Here is a 17,124-nt window from a genome sequence, read left to right as displayed (position 1 = left end):
TGCATGTTTTTGTTGGTGTTGTTTGTTTGTATTTTTTAAATACTATTTGAATATGTAGGGAGGTTCCCCCATGTCCTTATTAATATACATCCCATATATAGATATATATATAGATAGATTTTTTGCTATTCATGGACAATATAGCGGAATTGTACAAGGGTCGCTTTTCTCTGGCTCGACCTCACAAACCATTAATTAGTGGCACTTTTATCACATCGCTCCCTACATGAAGTCACTTGGGACCTACATGAAGTCACATGGGACTTTCTGAGAACGCGCAAGATTTATAATATTTATTCATTTTCGATGCATCCTCTCCTCCCTGGAGATTCGAATTTGATCTCCAGATTGTCCGACTTCAGGGGCAGCGTGATGTAGCGCTTCAGCTGTATCGTATCTCCAGTCGGATGTTGCCAAAGAAGCCCAATGACTTATTTAGTCAGAAATGCGGGGGCTGCTCCACATGTGCGGACCATGAGGTCCGCTCACCGGGGTCCCGCAATGGATGACACCAAAGAGAGCCTGTCATCTTTTTCTGACATTTACCAACACAATTAAACCTCAGCGTTCACAAGGTGTAGTCTCCCCTTGCGCTTGATGGCCACGCCGGTGCTGGCCGGCATCCAGGGGCCTGTCTACATTTCGCTGAGGGACTTCTTTGGGCGCCCAGCAATTTGCCTGAACAAACTTATCCCAGCTGTGCTCTGGAAAAGGCATCAGCGCGACAATTCCAGGCATGTCGGCCCCCTTTTCAAAAGTGAGGAGATGTTTCTCTTCTTATTCGAGTAAAAATAGCAACGCCTCCCGAGGACGGCGTGTGAGCGTCAAGATGAATGGCGCGGTAATTCGAGGCTTTGAATGTAATAAAAACAACAAAAAATCCAGGTTGTCGTAAATAACTTGGCGTCCACCAGATGGAACAGGTATTTTGTCTTTTGAAGGCACTCCAGGTATCAGAATTTTCTTTGAAAGGAAAAAAAAACTGTTGAAGCCTCCAAAATACAAAGATGACATCATGAGGAAGCAAGGAGACAAGGAAAAGGTATGAGGGGGTATTTTCCAAGGGCCCAACTGGAGATAAGAAATCAAGATATCACATCTTGTACGCTAAATTACAAATCACAATTCAATATAAGAACATTTTCATTATTTACAATTAATTGAGTATGTTGCAGAGAGAGAAAATTATGTTGCAGAGTTGGAGCAATTCATCGACACAGCCGCTCAGACCAATGAGCGGTCAAACACATATTACTCAACAATGTCCTCCTTTTCTAATGGTGACTACCTCGTAACTCAACATGCGCCGCAATCGCCCACCAATACAACCTAAACAAGTCTAATACACCCCCGCCCTCCTTGTAGGACCTATTGAGCTGCCCAGGAGCAAGCTCGCCACAACAAGTGTACAAAAAATGACCTCCCCCAGCATACACACGCACAATCAAAATCTATCCCGTGTACTCCCAATTTAGCAGTAACAAGGAATTGGCAACAGAACATGAATGTAATAAAATGACAAAAACATATTAAAAATGAAATAATACTTCAATAAAATGTTTGCACATCAAAATGGCTGTTTCCCAAAAAACTTAATTCAACACAAAATCCATTCTGCTTTATTTCCTCTAGTAGACTTCAATGACTTGCTTGTACAATTTGTCTGTGCTTTTCAGTTCCAACAAGAAATCCTTTTCTATCGTATGTTTTAATACACTTAAAAAAAAAAAAAGGCAGAGAATGACTGCTCCACAGAATCACGGGAAACAGTAGTTTTCACAGCCCAACAGCCAAGCTTGGTTGACCTGCATACCTATGCTGACTATTCAATCACAAAACGCGTACATGTCACATTCAACGTGAGGCTTTCTAGCTGGCCTTATTGTCGTCACCTTGTGACCTGATTGGATTTTGCAACTGTCTTATTAACTATATGTCCCCCTTCACTCACAGTGCACGGACGCCTGCAACTGTTGATTCTGAAGGCCTTGGGCAAATTTCATACAGACTGGTGACACAAGTTAGCTGAATTCTGATTGGATAAAAACTCAATAGTTTCCGAGTCCCGAGGTCAACTCCAGGTCTTCCAGTGTGGAGTTTGCATGTTCTCCCGAAGCCTGCGTGGGTTCTCTCCGGGCATTCCGGCTTCCCACGTGTCAAAAACATGCATGGCAGGTGTATTGGACACTCTAAATTGTCCTTAGAATTGATTGGATGCGTGAATGGTTGTCTGTCTCCATATCCCTAAAATTGGCTGGCAACTACTGGCAGAATACAGCTGGGATAGGCACCAGCAAGCCATGGATGGATAGATGTTCTTAGTGGTTCCCTCTGGTAACACTAGAGGAAGCGGTGCTGGTATTACGCTTTGAGAACCACTGTACGAGAAGGCTCAAAATGAGAAGGTCCCCAATAAATGTTTGGTTACAACCATGATTTATTCACCAATATTTCCTATGGAGGTAAAAAAAAAAAAATCCAAATTGTTTGTCATTTGCAAAATGCTCCCAGAAAATGTTGCTTTTTAGCTTTTGACTGAGCAGTTTTGAACTTATTGGTGCAGGGTTACGAACTGGGTAACCTGGGTGTGCCTAATAATGTGGCAAGTGAGCACCTACAGTATTTACATCAAACACTCCACCACCACGGCTTGTTTGAGGGCAAACTGCGATGAAAAGAAAAAGACTTGTTGCATCAACACCATGCAAATTAATTTCATTTGATGAAATACATTTTAACCTCTCAGGCGCAGCAGCCGCTCAATCCAAATAAACGCCTCACTCAAACGGACACAGTTTAAACAATTTTGCCAACTAATGCAGCAGCTAATGAGATGACTCTTAATAATTTGATTTATTTGAGAAAAAGGCCTCAAAATAAACAATATTCATACAAAAGCTCAATCATTTATTTATGCAAACGTAAATAAAAAAATACATTAATGCTTATGTTACAACTGCTTGGTTACAATTGTGAAAATAGTATTGAATATTTACAGATTAAAAATATACATATACTACTACTATATCACTAAGGTAGTTTGTTTTATAGTCAGATTGAAACTGAAAGAAGGAAGCAGTGTGAATTAGAATCCCAAGTGTGACAGAGATAAAGGTAAATGTGCTTCTGGCTACAACAGAGGAGACGTTGCTTGCTCCAGCATGCTTTGAATTTGTTGGGACAAAGAAAGTTGTCTTAAACAATTGCGGGGAAAAAAAAAAATCTATATTTATTGTCACTAAAATGTTGTGAAATGTGTTGTGCATACTGGGCAGTTGGGCACAAATAGTGACTAGTGGAAAATAGAAACGACCCTTGAATTAGAGAATGCAGAGAAATTTACGTTTATAATTGTGATATCTCATAGCGGATTTGGATATTGGCAAACATTGTTTTTTGTTTTATTTTCTCATTAATTGTGACAAAGTCTCGAAGGATGGCCACTTGATTAGGGATCGCAAGCTAGTCATCCCTTCGGGTTTTGCGGACAACACCCCCTGACAGCTCGTGTCCCACGTTTAAAAGCAGATTTTGTACTTTGTTGGAGGTAGAGGCAATATCAAACGTCTGCCCAACCAACTCTCATTTTATCACCCGGCTCTGGTTTCTTTTACATCTCGCCATAGATGTTATCAGTTGGCACAACAAAGACCAACCGAGGAGTCTTGAGGGGACGTGCATCGGCGGCAGTAAGCCATGCCGGCCATTCAAATCTCATCGGGGCGTTATTTTGAAAAGTCATGCAAATCGTGTCAGGCTAAGGTGATACTTTGTCCGCCGCCCTCGTTTGGTGCGTTCAGCTCGACGTATCCCTGTTTGACCTCTCGTGGAACACTTCTGTGACGCTGGATGTCTTTACTGATAGGTGTTGAAGCACCAGCATGAACATGGGGACACTTCTGGCCCCCCCAGGCGACGGAAGCATTGTGGAGATCATACGATACGTTGGCTGAAAGTGTTCCAGCAGCTTGCATTCTGATAGGAGTCTTCATTGAACATAAACTAATCGTTATCTAAAACTGGTGTTTTCCATTTTCAACTGCATTTATTCCATACGATAGAATGATAATAGTCAATTGTCAGTGTAGCATAAGTGTGTCACTAGGTCATAAAGTTGTTTTGATTATATTTACTTTTTAGGTGATTTTTTTAATGACAATTTTGTTTAGGTTTTGCCTTGTTTCATATAATGTCATGTTTTCTTGGGTGCAATTTTCATTTATATCCACACCTTTTGTCTGAGCCTGTTCTCGTCAACCCCCCTTCTTTGTGTCAACCAATCAGCGCACTCTAGACACTCGCGTCAAGCAGGTGTGCCTTTTGGTTTTGACAGTTTGTTTCTATATAGTTTCTCAGGTTCTTTTTTAATCAAAACCATCACCAATTTCCTGGCTTCTTCCTTAATCAAATCCAACTACAAAAACATCGACCAGTCGTATATTTCTACCAAAGTAAATAAGCATAATTGATGATATAATCACTAAACGGTCACAACATGCAAAAATATTAGAATACTCTCAATGTGATATGTTTTACATGTTCTTAAATTAGTCCTGTATTTTTCAGGCTATAACACACAACTTTTGTTTTTGATTTGAGACCTGCGGCTTACAGTCCATTGCGGCTTAGCTGCAATTTTTTTTTTAATTTATTATTATTTTTTTTTTGCTAGTCATCAAACAATCTATATGTCTATATGAACAGTATATCTGTTCAAGATGTCAATTTAAGGAAAAACTATGACTAGGAACTCAAAAAATCTTTTTTAAAAAATTATTAAAAAAAGAAAAATTGAATTGAAAATGTCATTTTCAGTTTACAGCAAGTGGAAATTTGTGTTAATGGCAATAATAAACAGTTTTATGAAATTCAGTGTAGATAAAACGCTAACTTTTTAGTGCAGAAAACGGCTAAACGTGAACATTATCTTTGAGGAATCCATTTTATGTCAATCTGCTTTATAGTCTTTTAATAGTTCATTCAACTTCATTGTGTGTCATCTTAAAAGCACAACAAAATATTTGATAGTTAAACATCCTTTTCAATTCACAGTTTCCCCCCCTCCCATGTTTTCACCACCTCGAGGACATGCACAATGGTAGACATGCTCTTCATTCATTTATTTTGATTTAAAGTCAGATCATCTTTTTTGCGTTCACTTTTTTCCCATGAGCCTGACTGGTCATTCATGACCCGGGACAACCTTGGGGTTGAATCAAAACAACATGACTGCTGCAGGTGCAGACATTGGACGACTCGCATCCCTGCGTCACCATCTTCCCAGGCCCGCCATCAAAGCCGAACTGGCGCGATAAGATCACCATTGTCCATCAAAATGTTAACACACTCTCACTCAAATAAAGCCCGCCAGCACCCAAAAAAAAACAACGTTTCTACCTCCATTGTTCGAATGTGTTCTGCTGGTTTATAACAGTCGCACATCATTGGAATTCAGTCCAAAATACCCTCATGCCTCTCACAGGAACACAAAGATGACTCACATCCGATCCAGGAAAAGAGTCTTGAACGCTTCTGTGTTGCTAACTCTGCTAGCATTAAGCCCAAAACAAACACGTTTCAAAGTGTGTACTGGACAAGACGGTTGCTATATCAGGTCAAATCTTATTGTCAGAGTTTTGGGGAAATAAGCCGGTGAGGTGTATCAAATAAAAGTGTGTCAATTCAAAGACATGTATGTGTCAATTCAAAAATGCGTGCAATCCTTTCAAATTACAAATTACAAATATAAGTCAAAGGTTTATCAAGCTGAAAAAGATGCGCGATTGACTCTAAAATTGTAGTGTCAAGTTATGTAGTGTCAAGAACGCGTGCATTGATGGGAGGAAAAAAAAAAACCCTCCCAAAAAAGTAGATTGAAGACTTGAGAGTTGATTTATAGTTTGCACCATCATTGATCTATAGGGGGCGTAAATGAGAGAAAGCTGGCGGGCATTTTGAGCGCACATGTTGTGCCTGTGAGATAGAAGCGCACGAATTCCATGCGCACGTTCCCGCCTCCCCACTGTGTGATTGACAGCCTGGTATTTGAACGTATGTGAGTTGGATACGTTATGCTTGTGTGTGAGCATGTGTGTGCGTTTATGTTAGAGGGAGACAATCTCCGCCCTCCCTTGCCATACCGGCAATCAGCAACCTGTTGTTTGAAAAAAAAAAAAGTTTCGGTATTTTGATCATCTCACCATCCCTGTGCTGTGATATTACTGTCTGGACGTTGCATTTTCAAGCCCCTCACAAATTGATGCCAAGGAACTATGCTTAAGTGCGTTAAAGAGCTTCATTTGGACAAAAGTCCTGCTTTGCTGCTATCTTCTGACATTTTTCCCGCATGAAAATATGCTAATGTGAATAGAGGAGACTCAATCCAACAAAACAGTGCAGCCTTGTAGGATGTTGGTGCCAAGGAACTATGTAGAAGTAAGCCGAGGAGCTCCATTTGAATGAACACAGTGCTTTGACATCATATTGTGGAATCTCGATGTCAAGGAATTGCGTTGAGGTAAATTTAGGCACTTAAGTTAAATAGAAAAAGTTTTCAGCTGCCATTTAATGGCATATTCTTGGCAAGGATTTATGTTGAACTTGGTTCGGCGCTTCATTTAGGAACAAAAACAAGTTCTGACATCTTGGTGCTAATGATCTATGTTGAAGTGAGTTAAAGCACTTCATTAATACAAAATCAATGATTTGATGCCATGTTGCAGCATCCTAATCCCAAGAAGTATTTGGAGGTGAGTTGATGCACTTCATTAAAGGAGAAACAACCTTGTCTGCATCTCATGGCATCTGATGAGCTATGTTGATGTTAGTTGAAATGCTTTACTCAGGAAGTTTGAGCTTTGCCATCAATTTGTGACATCTTGATAGCAAAGAACTATGTTGAAATGAGTTGAAGAGCTTCATTTAAACTAAAGTAATGCTTTGTCACCGGTTAATGTCATTGCATCTCTGCATCTCAGGGCATCTGATGAACAAGGTTGATGTTAGTTGAAGTGCCTTTACTTAAAAATGAATGGTGCTCTGCCATAAATTTGTGCCATCTTGATGGGAAAGAGCTATGTTGTACTGACTTGATTTACACAGAAGCAGTGTTTTGTCATTGGCTTGTGGCATCATGGTGTTAACGAACTGAGTTGATGTGAGTTGAGGCATCGCTACCACCATGTGGAATCACCACGCAATAGGAACTATGGTGAAGTTGGTTAGAAGCATATTTTATAAAAAGTAATTCTTTGACTTGATTTCTAGATGAAGATATGGGGTGAGTGACTCGTAGTATCAGGTGCATCATCTTGAGAGGACCTGGAACATTCTAGGATGGCTGATGTCAAATCCCCCAAAGGACAAGCAGGTGGCCAAGGGTCCAGTGTGAATGCAGCATAAAACCAAAACGGTTTTGCGTGTCTCCGCATAGATTAGAGCACACTTCACATGAGCGGTTCCACAAAGCAGCCGCGCGCTCGTTCTTCATCTTTTATAAGCAACACGAGAAGATCATTTTTCTTTCAAGCTCACTGCCAAAATCTTTTTGGAAACTCGTGTGTCTTATTTCATATTCAACATTTGAGTTTGAGCGGTTAAAATCAAAAGCAAACAATTTGATGGTTACGGTACATACTGTAGCAGTTATGTTTGTTTTCTAATAAAAAACAAGTACAGTGTTACATTTTATGATGTTTTAAAACACACACTGCAAAACAGACAAAAAACATGGAATAAAAACTGTATCTTGGCCCAGGAAAAAGGATTTGTTTTTGTCATGTGAAGTGTAATTGCAATAAAATAAGATTTTCCCTCTTTTTTTTTTTTCAATTTCAGGCACTTTGGTAGGTTTTTTTTTCTATTTTAGACTAACCTGTAACCCCGTATAAACGCTGCAAAAAATTAACAGTTGTTGAAACTTCATTAACTCTATTGTTTTTTTCTTTTGTTAATGTTAAAAAAGGATAGGTATACTTATACATTTTTTTTTATAAAGTATGAGTTATACTTCTACACTTTTTATTGATAATAATCTTGTTTATAGTCAGCGCGTAGAGTAGAGGTGGTGAGCGTAAGGTTTTCTCTTTTATACGGGGAGCTTGGCAAACTATAATTGAGAAGCACTGGGTTAGGGTTGGGCAACCATTTCTAATGGTTAAGGTTATGGTTGGGGCTAGGAAATGCATTACGTCAATGGATTTCCTCACAAGTATAGCTGTGCATGTGTGTGTGCATGTGTGTGTGTGTGCACATTTGATCAGAGTTGCATCTGGAAGCAACACAAACCTTGAATTGATTGCTGGTGTAAAAGAATGAAGACATGTATTTTTCAAAGGTGGTGAGGGAATCGTCATCCCGCCACAAAAAAAGTCAAACCTTCACAAGTAATGACAGCTAAACGTGAAAAAGTGAAGGTATGCATGCAAAAAGGCGGCAGATTTTCCGCTTTGGATGGCAGGTTAGCCACGGTCCCAGCAGCAGGTGACTGGAAAGGGGTCACCACGTGGTCATCATTGGGGGACTAAGGGGGCAAGCGGTTGCTGGAAACAACTGAGAGACATCACAAGTGTTTTCCCTCAAGTCAAGGTGTCGTTTCACACTCTGGAATCTTCCGGCTGACAGCGGGTGATTGATTTGCAAGAGGCGGACTGCTACAATGATGCGCCGGCACCTGTGTCGCATTTACGCCATTTTGACGCTCATTAGCGCAACATTGTAGCCGCTTCATTTAAGGTGATTGCTTCCCAACCAGTTGAGTTTGAGTCTATGGATTTGATTGGATTGGTTCTAATAGGAACGTCCTGATACCATTCTAGACATTATGGCCCGGAACAGACTCAGACCAATCCAGTGGGTCGAGTCGAACATTAGTTATTTGTAATTTCCGACTAAATTTTTGAATCAATAATCATTATCGATGACAGATACAAATGAAGACAGACTGAGGGCACATTACTCTCTTTTTTGTTATCTTTTACTTATTTTACATTTAGTGTTTATGGTATTGGCGAAATTTCAAAGTTCAGGGACCCATGAGGTTTAACATCTGCAGAGGCCTGAGAACTGGCCTTCATTGACAACAGCCATAAATGTCAGTCGCCAAAAGTCATAAATGATGTGAGTACAGATGTCTTACGCTGCCGCAACTTGCCGCTGCTTGACACTTTTTTTTCTGACGTGAGCCCAAAATCTAATGCTAGTGCTAAGCTACAGAGGTGGCAAAACACTTGCCGCTAAACATTTAACTCACAAATTTCATAGAGCTAAATGTGCTGTAATTACAAAAATCTTTGGACAAAACTAATACAGCTTGGTTGATGCTTGATGAGTGAACGCGTGGAATCTCGTTTTTTTCAACACTTTATACTCGGTGCGGCTTTCCCCCGCAGTCAGCCAATATTCTCCCATACTATAAGTGTCTAGAGCATACAAACAACATGACTCTATAACAGAGGTAGCTAAAATTTATCCAAGCTTTTTTTTAACAGACTCCTCATCTCACCGGGTGTGCATGCTCTCCAGGAGTTGTTTACAGTATTTAGGTCATGGTTGTCCTTTTCAGCTGAATTATAAAGGTGTTTCTACTGGCAAACTTCCATCATAAATAGTTCATCTGGCATGCCGCGTGGACGTGCGGGGTTGCTGAAATGACATCATATTGACATGTGGAACTTGGTCAAGTATAGGCCAAGCTGAACAAATCAAAATACTGAAATTACCTTGTTTTATTCACAGCACCAGAAATGACTAAAATGCTTTTGGTTTGTCCATGAAAATGACATGAACTAACAGTAAAACAACAAAAACTGAGACACAAAAGGCAATAAAAAAGTGACCTATTTCTGGCCCTGAACTTCGGTTTTGGGACCAGTGACCTCACGTTGTCACGGCGACGATAAAGTAAACCGTTAACATCCCCGAAAGTCGCGGCATAAAGTTAGCGTTTGCGTGGAAAGGGGGCTAATTCCGCTAGCGGCCAGCGGCCAATTCCCATGAAATAGCTCAGATATTCCTTTCATTTGTTCTCCGCCCTGCAATTAGTCACAGTGGTGGAGGGGTGGAGGGCGATCAAAGGGGGTGGAGGGAGGGGGGTTTGCCACTCGCATGTGCACTGACGTCCACAAAGCAGAATGAAATATGAAATATCCAGTTTCTCGCTTGTAAAAGCGAATCGCGGGGAACAGAAGGCGTTTCACACGGCTAATGCAAAACATTTGCAGTGCCAAGTAATCGAGTGCCAATATCTCATTATTGTACTTTAGTATGGAATTAATTTTACTGACTATTTTTTCCTTCTATGCGCTACATTTTAAAGCAGATAGAGTGCCTTGAATGACATGTTTTGTACTTGAACTAGGTTTTGGAGGGTTGGGAATCTTTGACTGTCTCATGATTTGATTCGATTCAGATTTTGGGTGTAGGATTCGATTCAGAATCGATTTTTGACCCAAAACGATGATTCAAAATTATTTCGATTTTTGACTCAAAACTATTCAAAATGATTTGATTGACAATTATTTTTGCTTTAATATATAGAAGTGCAAAGAATCGTCACAATCTACTTATATTTAAAGTGTCAAATCAATTAATTTAGTACTTAATTTGTTTAGTTCAAGCCAAAAAAATCTATTTAGCTCTTTCAATTTAAGAAATCGATATTGAGACATTTCATATTGATTCTGAACCATAGTAAATGAGAATCTTGATTCTTTTGTGAATCAATTTTTTTATGTGTACACCTCATGTTTTGATCATGAACCTACCACATAGCTTTGTTTAGCTTTCTATTTAGGTTAATGCTAACAAACAATAGAAATGGTCAAACACTGGCAAACATATAGCATTGATAATTGCAGTGTTATAAATCTTTAAGCAATTGATACAGCATGTGACCACAAATAATACAGCAACATATGCAGTTAAATAATAGAACATACTATATAATTTGTTTTTATGAATGTGTATATTATGATGATGACGCTAAAAAGACACATCTTAAAGTCCTACTTTAGTGCAAAATGTTACTTTTGCAGAAGACATTCCATAAAGAGCCAATTGTGTTGAGATTACAGTATTTTGCTCCTCATCACACTTTTGTATCAAATTCTACTAAATCATCAGGACGTGTTTTTGTTTTTAAGTTGTTTTTTTTTTTTTTTTTTTTTTGGGGGGGGGGGTGTCGGGTGTGAGCACCAACAATGTTGCCGGGGATGCACGCACAAGAGCAACATGTTGTTGTCATTGTCTTTAATAGTGGTTTGCGAGACAGGTGTCACACGCTCGTTGACCTCTCAAAGCTGTATACGCAAAAACAAAGGTGAGAAAACAAACCAAAGTGCTATCTGTTTAGCAGACGTTGACTCCTACCTTTGAAATGTGCCCCAACATCAACATCCAGTTTCTGTATTCACACTTGGTTAAAATATTCGGACCCTGATTTATAAATAGAATACGCCCTTGAATGTGTGTGTGTGTATGTATACATACATATATATATATATATATATATATATATATATATATATATATATATATATATATATATATATATATATATATATATATATATATATATATATATATATATATATATATATATATATATATATATATATATATATATAAACAATAGTTTATGTTTATTCACAGGCAACTTTGAGGAGATAAAACAATAACCCAAATGCCCTCCGCTATTTTTAAAGCCAAATCATACAGGTTTTCATGATGCCAGTGGTGTTCTCTATGTGTTTGTAGTCCACACACCAGTCACTCCTCGTGGTTTCACCGTACAGTCGGGCGACCATGCTCCTGTCGTGGAAACAATTTTTAGTAGCCAAACAGTCGCTGGCAGGCCCGGCCACCTTCCTTGAAAATCTGCCCGCCTCATTTCACCCGGAAAGAAATGCAGCCCGGTCAATGGACAGTATGATTTACTAAATACAATTGTTCCCTTAGACACTAGTTGCATTTGTTTCGTAAATAGTAGACATATAAACTTTCTAAACTTCAAGTCTTTCATATTCATTCATTTGTGTGTAGGCCTACTCCATAATATAAAAACATTTGTCTACTAGGTAATAAATCTAATCTTGTTCATTTTAGTCAGTCTTATAGCATACAGTGCATCCAACTGAAAATCACCCTCTTTGCCACCACTGGGGGCAGTATATTACAGAAATGAGTCATTCTTTGCAGAAGATAAAGACTACATGCATGCCTTTGTTGTTATGAACTCTGGTTGTTTTATTTGAGCTACCCGAGTGGGTGGAAATGTTAAAAATACTTTCGGGCACCCGACGGTGGAGGCGGAACCCCAGTAAACGGCATATTTTTGTGACACCTCTTAAATTAAAGGTGAACGTCTACACTTCTCATCTCCTAGTCCAAATCCGCGTGGAAATGTTTAAGTGTGGTGCCTGGCTTGGCAAAGAGGATAAGTGGTTCTTGTTGATTTATTAACAGAATCATTCTTTTTTATGATACCTGTTTCATAAGGCAGTGTTGGCAAGGGATTTTTATTTGGGGGATTTGACCCTCACTGCTCAAAGCATTGTTCCGTGCATCGTTATTGTTGTGCTATTGTTATCGTTATTGTTGTGCTATTGTTATACTGACGATAGTCTACCTTTATATTGTTAATTAATATATATTGTGGCATAATATTTGTTTTTAATATGAAAGGATAAGCAAAAAATCAAATAGCCCTTTTAATTACTCTTGATACTGATATTTTTTGTTCATTTATAAACTATTATGATTCTCTTTTCTTTTACTATTAAATGTTGTATGCTTCTTTTATTAGTACATTTATATATTTTTTTTCATTTACAGGAATTTTTTTTTCATTTTTTTCATATCTTTAATTCCTGTGTTATTTTTTATTATGCTTTTGTATTAGTTTGTGATTTGTATATGATTTTCTAACGTTATTTCACTTCTGATTTTGATTCCAGGATTGATTTGTTATGTTCATTGCTTACTTAAGTGGGGGGGGGGGGGGGGGGGGGGGGGGGCAGTGTGTGTTGTTGTGTGTGTGTGCGTGCGCATGCATGTGTGTCTGTGTTCAATTGGTATTATTTAATTCATATTTTGGATTGTAGTGTTTTATTTGAGCAATTCTTCATTTTCAGGTCAATTTATCATGTTTTTACTCTTATGTTGTTTTTCTTTAATTGTATTTTTTTTAACTTTTGCCATTCAATTTATATTTACTATTCAAAACTTAATTAAATTTGTTTTTTATTTTTAACGTTTCACCATTTTTCTCACTTTTTCTCACATTATTTAATGAATCTATTTAACATGAATCATCATCTTCTAATATATGTTTTGACATACCAATTTATAAAATATTTATTGTAATTTTATTTGATATGTATACAGCATATACAATTCTGAGTGCTGTGCTTGTGAAGCTGAACGTGGTACACATTCGCCTTTCCATCGTGGCGCCACCGCCGTCGAGTCCCGTTGACGGTTGTTCGGGCGCTTAATGGCGTGTTATCACAACAAATCACAGTTGTAACAAAAAACACTTTTGCACACCATTTCCAGGAACAAACAAAGACTTTTGTTTGGTGGCGACAATTAAATCTGGATAATCTCACGTAGGCAGTCAACTTTGATAAACTAGACATTTTCCGGCTAACCTCAGCAGCCTTCGTCTTTACGCCTGTTAGGCGCACCCTCTGTCTTCACTTTGAAATGGAGCAAATCCTGATGTACATTGTTTTTCCATGTCTCCTTTGGCCTTCCCCTTGGTCTTTTTCCTTCAAAGTGCAGATTCACCTTTGCAAACAGGGTCATCTCCCTCCATTCTCGCCACATGTCCGTACCACCTCATTCTGATCTTCTCAACAGTCGGGTCAAAAATGACTCCAATAAATGCTCGACTATACTTAGAGAGCGTTTGCTGTGTTTGCAGTAAAAAAAATAACATCAGGCAAAGAATCTAATGTTTAGTCAAAAAAAAATGTAATTATACAAATTATTTAATTAACCCCTAAAGTTGGTTCAAATGACTCACGTAACAAATTGAAGGGGTGCTGGTTTGTACCAAAAAAACAAACTTAATTGTGTTATATTCAACAACCTCCCAAATTGTTACAAATTGTTACCAAGTCTTTTCATGGTTTATTAATTTGACCCTACTTTCTGGGTTAAATAAATGACCCGCCAAGTTTGGTTGATCCATTTTTGACCCAATTTGGGCTACTTTGACCTCCCAGTATTTCAAGTCAACTCTCCATCATAAACCTCTGCTACAACCTGCTCAGTCGAAACACCTGAGTCATAAATAACCCAATTATGGATCAACATATGCCTTGATCACTTTGGCGCAACTTTCTGTTTTTTTTGTTTGTTTTTTTTTTTTGCATAAAACAAAAAAAGGTCATTTTGTACAGAACAATTCAAGTGGCGTTGCAGTCCCCTTTTGAGCCTGATTACATTACTTTTTTAACCCAACTAATTTTAAAGCGTACCTTCTCATTGATCTCATTTATTCTTGTCTCCTTATCCTTCAATGTGGTGTGTTTTGCATCCTCAGTTCTGCTGCCTCCAAAATCCTTTCCTCTTTTTCCCTTGGCGTCCATTCCTCAATCCCATGCAACATTATTGGTGGTATTTTGTAACCCCTTCTTTTGCTAGTCTATTTTAACACCCGTGCCCCACTTTTAAACCTAAAACCTATTTTGAAACACTACTTTTAAACCCTAAACATTACTTGCCTCTAAACTTTGACACGGTGCATAAAGATTTTCATCTACTCACACATGTGCAACCAATAAATTTTTTGCGTTGCGTTATTCCTGAATGTTTTCTGTGTATGGCAAATTTCCACTCTACACTTGAGCCCATATATCAGTAATCTCATGAAAATGAGTGCAAATGTGACTATTTACCTCGCAAGTCAATTTACAGTGTGAGCCGCCGTCCGTTCATTTAAAAAGCTGCTCCCCATTGGCTCTCTTGGGGGAGGGGGTGGGGCCAAGGTGGGAATCTCTTCAAGTAGGACGATGTGATCTACTGAACTCATCTTGTTCTCGGATACCCCTCAAGTCCCCCCTCCCCCACCGGCCCTTCATCCTTCCAAAGGCCCACATGTGCCCAATATATCACCCGTCCCCCCCTTTTGTTTATTATCTCCTTGGATAAGCATGTGGAATCCCCATCTCTAGTTTTTTACAAGCTCACAGCAGCCGGCCTGGTAGCACACACACACAAACACACGCGCACACACGCACACACATGATATCTCCAATGTAACAATCAAAGAGGCACGCAAGATTTTGCGCGTTTCCGCTGGCGCGCAGATGTGCGACTTCAAAAGGGCCAACATCTTATTGCCATGTGTCAGCGTTGTAAAAGAAGACCAAAACACTCCAAAGACAGCTCATAAATATTCTTTCTGCACCAAATACATTTTGTCTAAATAGAGTCTTTGCATTTTTGTTGTTTTCTTGGACCAGGGGCTGGAAATGCACAAGCACCCACACATCCTGCAATAGTTGTTGATGCAATATATTCACTTGCAAAACAAATTACTGAGGGACTTGTCTCTGTGTCAAAATTAACATGATTTTTTTTCACTGTTTCGAGTCTTACTTTGTGCTGTATGCTATTGTATATTTGATTGCAATGTTTTATTTCAAAATAAGGGCTTTTTTCTAATGAATTCATTGGACTGAAATAGTTTTCGTTTGATTTTTGTTTTGTATTTTATTCTTCAATCACATATTTCTATCATTCTATTTTTTTAATCATTATTAATTTTGTCATAAGTCAGTCAATATTTTTGCACTCCTTTTACGAGACATTCCATATTCTAATTTTTATGTCACGTTGTATGCCTTAAAAAGTATATAAAAAGAAATGCGTGAAATAAAAGAGATTTCATTCATATAATAAATTTAAATTTAGATGTCAAGGGCAATAAAAATGTTGAAAGAATGCAAAAACGGACGAAAAATTCATGCGCAAAAATTTTCTCAGAATGAGGATGGCCAAAAGGGTGGCTGGAGATTGACAAGCGGAAACCAAGGCAGTGAGTTTCAAACCTGGGCTTCACTGAGCAAAACACCACCCATTTTTGTTTATTTATTTATTTATTCATAATAATATTATCTGTTTTTTGGTCATTTCAAATTCAGAAAGAAATTTCAGTTTAACACAAGCAACTATTTTGTTTTGAATAATCCACCCAAAAAAATAAAAAATAAAATAAAATAAAATTATATATATATATATATATATATATATATATATATATATATATATATATATATATATATATATATATATATATATATATATATATATATATATATATATATTTTATATATTTTTTTTAAACTATCATCAGCGTATATATTATATATATATATATATATATATATATATATATATATATATATATATATATATATATATATATATATATATATAATAAAAAACAATATAAATATATATATATATATATATATATATATAATAAAAAACAATATAAATATATATATATATATATATATATATATATATATATATTTATATTTTATATATATATATATATATATATATATATATATATATATATATATATATATATATTTTTTTTTTTTTTTTTTTTTTTTTTTTAAACTATCATCAGCGTATTTAATGTGGTCATTTCATTTCCAGAAAGAAAGTTCAGTTTGACGCAAATACATTTAAATAATCTACCAAAAATAAAATAAATCATGTCTACTCAATTCGGTTGCAGATGCGCAAAAGACATGAGCATCAGAATTTTTTTTTTCATTTTATTCAAAGTAAAACAGATAGAAAGATCGCATGCAAGCAAACGAAGATGAAAAAATACATAAAAATAAAAGACATAAAAATAAAATCCATACGTGGAAAACAGTTTTTACAGTGCAGGCCGTACTCCAAGGTCCGAGCCGCTGCCAAGGTCTTCTTCTACTTTGCTGAATGTGACTTCGATTGATGATGATGATGATGATGATGATGATGAGCATCATATGTGCGACACTCTCACTCACAAATAAGGTCCAGAAGAGGACATTGTTAATTATTAACTTTATGACTTGCAGACAGGAGACGCATACTGCGAGACAAGATGACTTA

The sequence above is a fragment of the Hippichthys cyanospilos genome, chromosome 1, assembly GCF_059441005.1.
Source record: "Hippichthys cyanospilos isolate Australia breed blue-spotted pipefish chromosome 1, RoL_Hcya_1.0, whole genome shotgun sequence".
NCBI lineage: Eukaryota > Metazoa > Chordata > Actinopteri > Syngnathiformes > Syngnathidae > Hippichthys > Hippichthys cyanospilos.
This window is presented reverse-complemented; position numbering follows the sequence as displayed.